Raw genomic sequence first — 10,000 nt, 5'->3', positions numbered from 1 at the left:
GCGAGTATCAGGCATATAGGCTAGAATTAGCAGGAGAAGGAGAGAAAGAGGAGGAGAAGTAGAAGTAGAAGTAGAAAAAGAGAGAGAAAAAATTGAAAACAACCGGAAAGAAGAAGTGGCGAGGGTGCTAGGGTGGCCAGCTTGAATAGGCGAGAAGACGGTGCTGCAGATGCCTACGGCCATACTAGTCTGAAAACGCCCGATCTCGTCTGATCTCGGAAGCTAAGCAGACTCAGGCCTGGTTAGTACTTGGATGGGAGACCGCCTGGGAATACCAGGTGCAGTAGGCTTTTGCGGCCAGCAGTGACTGCTCACGCCAAGCACTCTCCACACCAGAGGCAGGCCAACCTTTTGCTGCTCTCTGCGTCCTCGCCATTCCTCCCAACACTTGCCTGCGGGCTCAACTCAGGCAGGCGGCTTGGTCGGGCCATTCAGCTGCTGCAGCTTTGCCGGGCCTTTGCAACGCAGCACGGTTGGGTGCCTTGGCGTGCTGCACTTTGATGGGCCCGCCAGCTGGCCCGTGTGGCCGCAAGCCAGTGTGTCGGCAGGACGTTCTCCTAGCCTGAAGGCGCCGCATGAATGCAAGTTGTGGCATTGGGGCTGGTGTGGAAAGCGAAGGAAGAGAGAGCTGGCTTGCATTGCCTGCCTGACCCTTGTGCTGGCTGTGCTGAGAGAAGTGCGCAGCGTTGCAATGTGGAAAGGCAGCAGCGTGCAGGCGGCAGGCTGGTGTGAGGTGGGCGGGGCTTGCAGTTTTCCTTGGGGAGGTGGAGAAGAAAAAAGAGAGCTAGGTGGGGACGGCATGAAGGGGAGCGAGTATCAGGCATATAGGTTAGAATTAGCAGGAGAAGGAGAGAAAGAGGAGGAGAAGTAGAAGTAGAAGTAGAAAAAGAGAGAGAAAAAATTGAAAACAACCGGAAAGAAGAAGTGGCGAGGGTGCTAGGGTGGCCAGCTTGAATAGGCGAGAAGACGGTGCTGCAGATGCCTACGGCCATACTAGTCTGAAAACGCCCGATCTCGTCTGATCTCGGAAGCTAAGCAGACTCAGGCCTGGTTAGTACTTGGATGGGAGACCGCGTGGGAATACCAGGTGCAGTAGGCTTTTGCGGCCAGCAGTGACTGCTCACGCCAAGCACTCTCCACACCAGAGGCAGGCCAACCTTTTGCTGCTCTCTGCGTCCTCGCCATTCCTCCCAACACTTGCCTGCGGGCTCAACTCAGGCAGGCGGCTTGGTCGGGCCATTCAGCTGCTGCAGCTTTGCCGGGCCTTTGCAACGCAGCACGGTTGTGTGCCTTGGCGTGCTGCACTTTGATGGGCACGCCAGCTGGCCCGTGTGGCCGCAAGCCAGTGTGTCGGCAGGACGTTCTCTCTCCTAGCCTGAAGGCGCCGCATGAATGCAAGTTGTGGCATTGGGGCTGGTGTGGAAAGCGAAGGAAGAGAGAGCTGGCTTGCATTGCCTGCCTGACCCTTGTGCTGGCTGTGCTGAGAGAAGTGCGCAGCGTTGCAATGTGGAAAGGCAGCAGCGTGCAGGCGGCAGGCTGGTGTGAGGTAGGCGGGGCTTGCAGTTTTCCTTGAGGAGGTGGAGAAGAAAAAAGAGAGCTCGGTGGAGATGGCATGAAGGGGAGCGAGTATCAGGCATATAGGCTAGAATTAGCAGGAGAAGGAGAGAAAGAGGAGGAGAAGTAGAAGTAGAAGTAGAAAAAGAGAGAGAAAAAATTGAAAACAACCGGAAAGAAGAAGTGGCGAGGGTGCTAGGGTGGCCAGCTTGAATAGGCGAGAAGACGGTGCTGCAGATGCCTACGGCCATACTAGTCTGAAAACGCCCGATCTCGTCTGATCTCGGAAGCTAAGCAGACTCAGGCCTGGTTAGTACTTGGATGGGAGACCGCCTGGGAATACCAGGTGCAGTAGGCTTTTGCGGCCAGCAGTGACTGCTCACGCCAAGCACTCTCCACACCAGAGGCAGGCCAACCTTTTGCTGCTCTCTGCGTCCTCGCCATTCCTCCCAACACTTGCCTGCGGGCTCAACTCAGGCAGGCGGCTTGGTCGGGCCATTCAGCTGCTGCAGCTTTGCCGGGCCTTTGCAACGCAGCACGGTTGGGTGCCTTGGCGTGCTGCACTTTGATGGGCCCGCCAGCTGGCCCGTGTGGCCGCAAGCCAGTGTGTCGGCAGGACGTTCTCCTAGCCTGAAGGCGCCGCATGAATGCAAGTTGTGGCATTGGGGCTGGTGTGGAAAGCGAAGGAAGAGAGAGCTGGCTTGCATTGCCTGCCTGACCCTTGTGCTGGCTGTGCTGAGAGAAGTGCGCAGCGTTGCAATGTGGAAAGGCAGCAGCGTGCAGGCGGCAGGCTGGTGTGAGGTGGGCGGGGCTTGCAGTTTTCCTTGGGGAGGTGGAGAAGAAAAAAGAGAGCTAGGTGGGGACGGCATGAAGGGGAGCGAGTATCAGGCATATAGGCTAGAATTAGCAGGAGAAGGAGAGAAAGAGGAGGAGAAGTAGAAGTAGAAGTAGAAAAAGAGAGAGAAAAAATTGAAAACAACCGGAAAGAAGAAGTGGCGAGGGTGCTAGGGTGGCCAGCTTGAATAGGCGAGAAGACGGTGCTGCAGATGCCTACGGCCATACTAGTCTGAAAACGCCCGATCTCGTCTGATCTCGGAAGCTAAGCAGACTCAGGCCTGGTTAGTACTTGGATGGGAGACCGCCTGGGAATACCAGGTGCAGTAGGCTTTTGCGGCCAGCAGTGACTGCTCACGCCAAGCACTCTCCACACCAGAGGCAGGCCAACCTTTTGCTGCTCTCTGCGTCCTCGCCATTCCTCCCAACACTTGCCTGCGGGCTCAACTCAGGCAGGCGGCTTGGTCGGGCCATTCAGCTGCTGCAGCTTTGCCGGGCCTTTGCAACGCAGCACGGTTGGGTGCCTTGGCGTGCTGCACTTTGATGGGCACGCCAGCTGGCCCGTGTGGCCGCAAGCCAGTGTGTCGGCAGGACGTTCTCCTAGCCTGAAGGCGCCGCATGAATGCAAGTTGTGGCATTGGGGCTGGTGTGGAAAGCGAAGGAAGAGAGAGCTGGCTTGCATTGCCTGCCTGACCCTTGTGCTGGCTGTGCTGAGAGAAGTGCGCAGCGTTGCAATGTGGAAAGGCAGCAGCGTGCAGGCGGCAGGCTGGTGTGAGGTGGGCGGGGCTTGCAGTTTTCCTTGGGGAGGTGGAGAAGAAAAAAGAGAGCTAGGTGGGGACGGCATGAAGGGGAGCGAGTATCAGGCATATAGGCTAGAATTAGCAGGAGAAGGAGAGAAAGAGGAGGAGAAGTAGAAGTAGAAGTAGAAAAAGAGAGAGAAAAAATTGAAAACAACCGGAAAGAAGAAGTGGCGAGGGTGCTAGGGTGGCCAGCTTGAATAGGCGAGAAGACGGTGCTGCAGATGCCTACGGCCATACTAGTCTGAAAACGCCCGATCTCGTCTGATCTCGGAAGCTAAGCAGACTCAGGCCTGGTTAGTACTTGGATGGGAGACCGCCTGGGAATACCAGGTGCAGTAGGCTTTTGCGGCCAGCAGTGACTGCTCACGCCAAGCACTCTCCACACCAGAGGCAGGCCAACCTTTTGCTGCTCTCTGCGTCCTCGCCATTCCTCCCAACACTTGCCTGCGGGCTCAACTCAGGCAGGCGGCTTGGTCGGGCCATTCAGCTGCTGCAGCTTTGCCGGGCCTTTGCAACGCAGCACGGTTGTGTGCCTTGGCGTGCTGCACTTTGATGGGCACGCCAGCTGGCCCGTGTGGCCGCAAGCCAGTGTGTCGGCAGGACGTTCTCTCTCCTAGCCTGAAGGCGCCGCATGAATGCAAGTTGTGGCATTGGGGCTGGTGTGGAAAGCGAAGGAAGAGAGAGCTGGCTTGCATTGCCTGCCTGACCCTTGTGCTGGCTGTGCTGAGAGAAGTGCGCAGCGTTGCAATGTGGAAAGGCAGCAGCGTGCAGGCGGCAGGCTGGTGTGAGGTAGGCGGGGCTTGCAGTTTTCCTTGAGGAGGTGGAGAAGAAAAAAGAGAGCTCGGTGGGGATGGCATGAAGGGGAGCGAGTATCAGGCATATAGGCTAGAATTAGCAGGAGAAGGAGAGAAAGAGGAGGAGAAGTAGAAGTAGAAGTAGAAAAAGAGAGAGAAAAAATTGAAAACAACCGGAAAGAAGAAGTGGCGAGGGTGCTAGGGTGGCCAGCTTGAATAGGCGAGAAGACGGTGCTGCAGATGCCTACGGCCATACTAGTCTGAAAACGCCTGATCTCGTCTGATCTCGGAAGCTAAGCAGACTCAGGCCTGGTTAGTACTTGGATGGGAGACCGCCTGGGAATACCAGGTGCAGTAGGCTTTTGCGGCCAGCAGTGACTGCTCACGCCAAGCACTCTCCACACCAGAGGCAGGCCAACCTTTTGCTGCTCTCTGCGTCCTCGCCATTCCTCCCAACACTTGCCTGCGGGCTCAACTCAGGCAGGCGGCTTGGTCGGGCCATTCAGCTGCTGCAGCTTTGCCGGGCCTTTGCAACGCAGCACGGTTGTGTGCCTTGGCGTGCTGCACTTTGATGGGCACGCCAGCTGGCCCGTGTGGCCGCAAGCCAGTGTGTCGGCAGGACGTTCTCTCTCCTAGCCTGAAGGCGCCGCATGAATGCAAGTTGTGGCATTGGGGCTGGTGTGGAAAGCGAAGGAAGAGAGAGCTGGCTTGCATTGCCTGCCTGACCCTTGTGCTGGCTGTGCTGAGAGAAGTGCGCAGCGTTGCAATGTGGAAAGGCAGCAGCGTGCAGGCGGCAGGCTGGTGTGAGGTAGGCGGGGCTTGCAGTTTTCCTTGAGGAGGTGGAGAAGAAAAAAGAGAGCTCGGTGGGGATGGCATGAAGGGGAGCGAGTATCAGGCATATAGGCTAGAATTAGCAGGAGAAGGAGAGAAAGAGGAGGAGAAGTAGAAGTAGAAGTAGAAAAAGAGAGAGAAAAAATTGAAAACAACCGGAAAGAAGAAGTGGCGAGGGTGCTAGGGTGGCCAGCTTGAATAGGCGAGAAGACGGTGCTGCAGATGCCTACGGCCATACTAGTCTGAAAACGCCCGATCTCGTCTGATCTCGGAAGCTAAGCAGACTCAGGCCTGGTTAGTACTTGGATGGGAGACCGCCTGGGAATACCAGGTGCAGTAGGCTTTTGCGGCCAGCAGTGACTGCTCACGCCAAGCACTCTCCACACCAGAGGCAGGCCAACCTTTTGCTGCTCTCTGCGTCCTCGCCATTCCTCCCAACACTTGCCTGCGGGCTCAACTCAGGCAGGCGGCTTGGTCGGGCCATTCAGCTGCTGCAGCTTTGCCGGGCCTTTGCAACGCAGCACGGTTGGGTGCCTTGGCGTGCTGCACTTTGATGGGCACGCCAGCTGGCCCGTGTGGCCGCAAGCCAGTGTGTCGGCAGGACGTTCTCTCTCCTAGCCTGAAGGCGCCGCATGAATGCAAGTTGTGGCATTGGGGCTGGTGTGGAAAGCGAAGGAAGAGAGAGCTGGCTTGCATTGCCTGCCTGACCCTTGTGCTGGCTGTGCTGAGAGAAGTGCGCAGCGTTGCAATGTGGAAAGGCAGCAGCGTGCAGGCGGCAGGCTGGTGTGAGGTGGGCGGGGCTTGCAGTTTTCCTTGGGGAGGTGGAGAAGAAAAAAGAGAGCTAGGTGGGGACGGCATGAAGGGGAGCGAGTATCAGGCATATAGGCTAGAATTAGCAGGAGAAGGAGAGAAAGAGGAGGAGAAGTAGAAGTAGAAGTAGAAAAAGAGAGAGAAAAAATTGAAAACAACCGGAAAGAAGAAGTGGCGAGGGTGCTAGGGTGGCCAGCTTGAATAGGCGAGAAGACGGTGCTGCAGATGCCTACGGCCATACTAGTCTGAAAACGCCCGATCTCGTCTGATCTCGGAAGCTAAGCAGACTCAGGCCTGGTTAGTACTTGGATGGGAGACCGCCTGGGAATACCAGGTGCAGTAGGCTTTTGCGGCCAGCAGTGACTGCTCACGCCAAGCACTCTCCACACCAGAGGCAGGCCAACCTTTTGCTGCTCTCTGCGTCCTCGCCATTCCTCCCAACACTTGCCTGCGGGCTCAACTCAGGCAGGCGGCTTGGTCGGGCCATTCAGCTGCTGCAGCTTTGCCGGGCCTTTGCAACGCAGCACGGTTGTGTGCCTTGGCGTGCTGCACTTTGATGGGCACGCCAGCTGGCCCGTGTGGCCGCAAGCCAGTGTGTCGGCAGGACGTTCTCTCTCCTAGCCTGAAGGCGCCGCATGAATGCAAGTTGTGGCATTGGGGCTGGTGTGGAAAGCGAAGGAAGAGAGAGCTGGCTTGCATTGCCTGCCTGACCCTTGTGCTGGCTGTGCTGAGAGAAGTGCGCAGCGTTGCAATGTGGAAAGGCAGCAGCGTGCAGGCGGCAGGCTGGTGTGAGGTAGGCGGGGCTTGCAGTTTTCCTTGAGGAGGTGGAGAAGAAAAAAGAGAGCTCGGTGGGGATGGCATGAAGGGGAGCGAGTATCAGGCATATAGGCTAGAATTAGCAGGAGAAGGAGAGAAAGAGGAGGAGAAGTAGAAGTAGAAGTAGAAAAAGAGAGAGAAAAAATTGAAAACAACCGGAAAGAAGAAGTGGCGAGGGTGCTAGGGTGGCCAGCTTGAATAGGCGAGAAGACGGTGCTGCAGATGCCTACGGCCATACTAGTCTGAAAACGCCTGATCTCGTCTGATCTCGGAAGCTAAGCAGACTCAGGCCTGGTTAGTACTTGGATGGGAGACCGCCTGGGAATACCAGGTGCAGTAGGCTTTTGCGGCCAGCAGTGACTGCTCACGCCAAGCACTCTCCACACCAGAGGCAGGCCAACCTTTTGCTGCTCTCTGCGTCCTCGCCATTCCTCCCAACACTTGCCTGCGGGCTCAACTCAGGCAGGCGGCTTGGTCGGGCCATTCAGCTGCTGCAGCTTTGCCGGGCCTTTGCAACGCAGCACGGTTGTGTGCCTTGGCGTGCTGCACTTTGATGGGCACGCCAGCTGGCCCGTGTGGCCGCAAGCCAGTGTGTCGGCAGGACGTTCTCTCTCCTAGCCTGAAGGCGCCGCATGAATGCAAGTTGTGGCATTGGGGCTGGTGTGGAAAGCGAAGGAAGAGAGAGCTGGCTTGCATTGCCTGCCTGACCCTTGTGCTGGCTGTGCTGAGAGAAGTGCGCAGCGTTGCAATGTGGAAAGGCAGCAGCGTGCAGGCGGCAGGCTGGTGTGAGGTAGGCGGGGCTTGCAGTTTTCCTTGAGGAGGTGGAGAAGAAAAAAGAGAGCTCGGTGGGGATGGCATGAAGGGGAGCGAGTATCAGGCATATAGGCTAGAATTAGCAGGAGAAGGAGAGAAAGAGGAGGAGAAGTAGAAGTAGAAGTAGAAAAAGAGAGAGAAAAAATTGAAAACAACCGGAAAGAAGAAGTGGCGAGGGTGCTAGGGTGGCCAGCTTGAATAGGCGAGAAGACGGTGCTGCAGATGCCTACGGCCATACTAGTCTGAAAACGCCTGATCTCGTCTGATCTCGGAAGCTAAGCAGACTCAGGCCTGGTTAGTACTTGGATGGGAGACCGCCTGGGAATACCAGGTGCAGTAGGCTTTTGCGGCCAGCAGTGACTGCTCACGCCAAGCACTCTCCACACCAGAGGCAGGCCAACCTTTTGCTGCTCTCTGCGTCCTCGCCATTCCTCCCAACACTTGCCTGCGGGCTCAACTCAGGCAGGCGGCTTGGTCGGGCCATTCAGCTGCTGCAGCTTTGCCGGGCCTTTGCAACGCAGCACGGTTGTGTGCCTTGGCGTGCTGCACTTTGATGGGCACGCCAGCTGGCCCGTGTGGCCGCAAGCCAGTGTGTCGGCAGGACGTTCTCTCTCCTAGCCTGAAGGCGCCGCATGAATGCAAGTTGTGGCATTGGGGCTGGTGTGGAAAGCGAAGGAAGAGAGAGCTGGCTTGCATTGCCTGCCTGACCCTTGTGCTGGCTGTGCTGAGAGAAGTGCGCAGCGTTGCAATGTGGAAAGGCAGCAGCGTGCAGGCGGCAGGCTGGTGTGAGGTAGGCGGGGCTTGCAGTTTTCCTTGAGGAGGTGGAGAAGAAAAAAGAGAGCTCGGTGGGGATGGCATGAAGGGGAGCGAGTATCAGGCATATAGGCTAGAATTAGCAGGAGAAGGAGAGAAAGAGGAGGAGAAGTAGAAGTAGAAGTAGAAAAAGAGAGAGAAAAAATTGAAAACAACCGGAAAGAAGAAGTGGCGAGGGTGCTAGGGTGGCCAGCTTGAATAGGCGAGAAGACGGTGCTGCAGATGCCTACGGCCATACTAGTCTGAAAACGCCCGATCTCGTCTGATCTCGGAAGCTAAGCAGACTCAGGCCTGGTTAGTACTTGGATGGGAGACCGCCTGGGAATACCAGGTGCAGTAGGCTTTTGCGGCCAGCAGTGACTGCTCACGCCAAGCACTCTCCACACCAGAGGCAGGCCAACCTTTTGCTGCTCTCTGCGTCCTCGCCATTCCTCCCAACACTTGCCTGCGGGCTCAACTCAGGCAGGCGGCTTGGTCGGGCCATTCAGCTGCTGCAGCTTTGCCGGGCCTTTGCAACGCAGCACGGTTGGGTGCCTTGGCGTGCTGCACTTTGATGGGCACGCCAGCTGGCCCGTGTGGCCGCAAGCCAGTGTGTCGGCAGGACGTTCTCTCTCCTAGCCTGAAGGCGCCGCATGAATGCAAGTTGTGGCATTGGGGCTGGTGTGGAAAGCGAAGGAAGAGAGAGCTGGCTTGCATTGCCTGCCTGACCCTTGTGCTGGCTGTGCTGAGAGAAGTGCGCAGCGTTGCAATGTGGAAAGGCAGCAGCGTGCAGGCGGCAGGCTGGTGTGAGGTGGGCGGGGCTTGCAGTTTTCCTTGGGGAGGTGGAGAAGAAAAAAGAGAGCTAGGTGGGGACGGCATGAAGGGGAGCGAGTATCAGGCATATAGGCTAGAATTAGCAGGAGAAGGAGAGAAAGAGGAGGAGAAGTAGAAGTAGAAGTAGAAAAAGAGAGAGAAAAAATTGAAAACAACCGGAAAGAAGAAGTGGCGAGGGTGCTAGGGTGGCCAGCTTGAATAGGCGAGAAGACGGTGCTGCAGATGCCTACGGCCATACTAGTCTGAAAACGCCCGATCTCGTCTGATCTCGGAAGCTAAGCAGACTCAGGCCTGGTTAGTACTTGGATGGGAGACCGCCTGGGAATACCAGGTGCAGTAGGCTTTTGCGGCCAGCAGTGACTGCTCACGCCAAGCACTCTCCACACCAGAGGCAGGCCAACCTTTTGCTTCTCTCTGCGTCCTCGCCATTCCTCCCAACACTTGCCTGCGGGCTCAACTCAGGCAGGCGGCTTGGTCGGGCCATTCAGCTGCTGCAGCTTTGCCGGGCCTTTGCAACGCAGCACGGTTGTGTGCCTTGGCGTGCTGCACTTTGATGGGCACGCCAGCTGGCCCGTGTGGCCGCAAGCCAGTGTGTCGGCAGGACGTTCTCTCTCCTAGCCTGAAGGCGCCGCATGAATGCAAGTTGTGGCATTGGGGCTGGTGTGGAAAGCGAAGGAAGAGAGAGCTGGCTTGCATTGCCTGCCTGACCCTTGTGCTGGCTGTGCTGAGAGAAGTGCGCAGCGTTGCAATGTGGAAAGGCAGCAGCGTGCAGGCGGCAGGCTGGTGTGAGGTAGGCGGGGCTTGCAGTTTTCCTTGAGGAGGTGGAGAAGAAAAAAGAGAGCTCGGTGGGGATGGCATGAAGGGGAGCGAGTATCAGGCATATAGGCTAGAATTAGCAGGAGAAGGAGAGAAAGAGGAGGAGAAGTAGAAGTAGAAGTAGAAAAAGAGAGAGAAAAAATTGAAAACAACCGGAAAGAAGAAGTGGCGAGGGTGCTAGGGTGGCCAGCTTGAATAGGCGAGAAGACGGTGCTGCAGATGCCTACGGCCATACTAGTCTGAAAACGCCCGATCTCGTCTGATCTCGGAAGCTAAGCAGACTCAGGCCTGGTTAGTACTTGGATG

At 56.9% G+C, this 10,000-nt stretch overlaps 13 non-coding genes across 13 annotated transcripts in view; all 13 read left to right on the top strand.

The window, feature by feature from the left end:
- The first annotated feature begins 171 nt into the window (after positions 1–171).
- LOC140412623 (5S ribosomal RNA) lies at positions 172–290 on the top strand. The gene has a single exon (XR_011941812.1). It is a non-coding gene; the product is annotated as a 5S ribosomal RNA (ribosomal RNA).
- A 690-nt stretch (positions 291–980) lies between these two features.
- On the top strand, positions 981–1,099 carry LOC140413238 (5S ribosomal RNA). Its single transcript, XR_011942413.1, has one exon. It is a non-coding gene; the product is annotated as a 5S ribosomal RNA (ribosomal RNA).
- A 694-nt stretch (positions 1,100–1,793) lies between these two features.
- Positions 1,794–1,912, top strand: LOC140412622 (5S ribosomal RNA). The gene has a single exon (XR_011941811.1). It is a non-coding gene; the product is annotated as a 5S ribosomal RNA (ribosomal RNA).
- Positions 1,913–2,602: 690 nt separating this feature from the next.
- On the top strand, positions 2,603–2,721 carry LOC140412621 (5S ribosomal RNA). The gene has a single exon (XR_011941810.1). It is a non-coding gene; the product is annotated as a 5S ribosomal RNA (ribosomal RNA).
- A 690-nt stretch (positions 2,722–3,411) lies between these two features.
- On the top strand, positions 3,412–3,530 carry LOC140412620 (5S ribosomal RNA). The gene has a single exon (XR_011941809.1). It is a non-coding gene; the product is annotated as a 5S ribosomal RNA (ribosomal RNA).
- Positions 3,531–4,224: 694 nt separating this feature from the next.
- Positions 4,225–4,343, top strand: LOC140413535 (5S ribosomal RNA). Its single transcript, XR_011942701.1, has one exon. It is a non-coding gene; the product is annotated as a 5S ribosomal RNA (ribosomal RNA).
- Positions 4,344–5,037: 694 nt separating this feature from the next.
- On the top strand, positions 5,038–5,156 carry LOC140412618 (5S ribosomal RNA). The gene has a single exon (XR_011941807.1). It is a non-coding gene; the product is annotated as a 5S ribosomal RNA (ribosomal RNA).
- Positions 5,157–5,850: 694 nt separating this feature from the next.
- On the top strand, positions 5,851–5,969 carry LOC140412617 (5S ribosomal RNA). The gene has a single exon (XR_011941806.1). It is a non-coding gene; the product is annotated as a 5S ribosomal RNA (ribosomal RNA).
- Positions 5,970–6,663: 694 nt separating this feature from the next.
- Positions 6,664–6,782, top strand: LOC140413534 (5S ribosomal RNA). Its single transcript, XR_011942700.1, has one exon. It is a non-coding gene; the product is annotated as a 5S ribosomal RNA (ribosomal RNA).
- Positions 6,783–7,476: 694 nt separating this feature from the next.
- Positions 7,477–7,595, top strand: LOC140413533 (5S ribosomal RNA). The gene has a single exon (XR_011942699.1). It is a non-coding gene; the product is annotated as a 5S ribosomal RNA (ribosomal RNA).
- Positions 7,596–8,289: 694 nt separating this feature from the next.
- On the top strand, positions 8,290–8,408 carry LOC140412616 (5S ribosomal RNA). The gene has a single exon (XR_011941805.1). It is a non-coding gene; the product is annotated as a 5S ribosomal RNA (ribosomal RNA).
- A 694-nt stretch (positions 8,409–9,102) lies between these two features.
- On the top strand, positions 9,103–9,221 carry LOC140412615 (5S ribosomal RNA). The gene has a single exon (XR_011941804.1). It is a non-coding gene; the product is annotated as a 5S ribosomal RNA (ribosomal RNA).
- A 694-nt stretch (positions 9,222–9,915) lies between these two features.
- Positions 9,916–10,000, top strand: part of LOC140412614 (5S ribosomal RNA) — a 119-nt gene continuing 34 nt past the window's right edge. Inside the window, exon 1 of the ribosomal RNA XR_011941803.1 lies at positions 9,916–10,000. This exon is cut by the window's right edge and continues 34 nt beyond it. This is a non-coding gene — a ribosomal RNA (5S ribosomal RNA).

Source organism: Scyliorhinus torazame, chromosome 4, assembly GCF_047496885.1.
Source record: "Scyliorhinus torazame isolate Kashiwa2021f chromosome 4, sScyTor2.1, whole genome shotgun sequence".
Taxonomy (NCBI): domain Eukaryota; kingdom Metazoa; phylum Chordata; class Chondrichthyes; order Carcharhiniformes; family Scyliorhinidae; genus Scyliorhinus; species Scyliorhinus torazame.
Note: the sequence above shows the minus strand (reverse complement) of the source record. Positions and strands in the feature narration are given on the sequence as shown.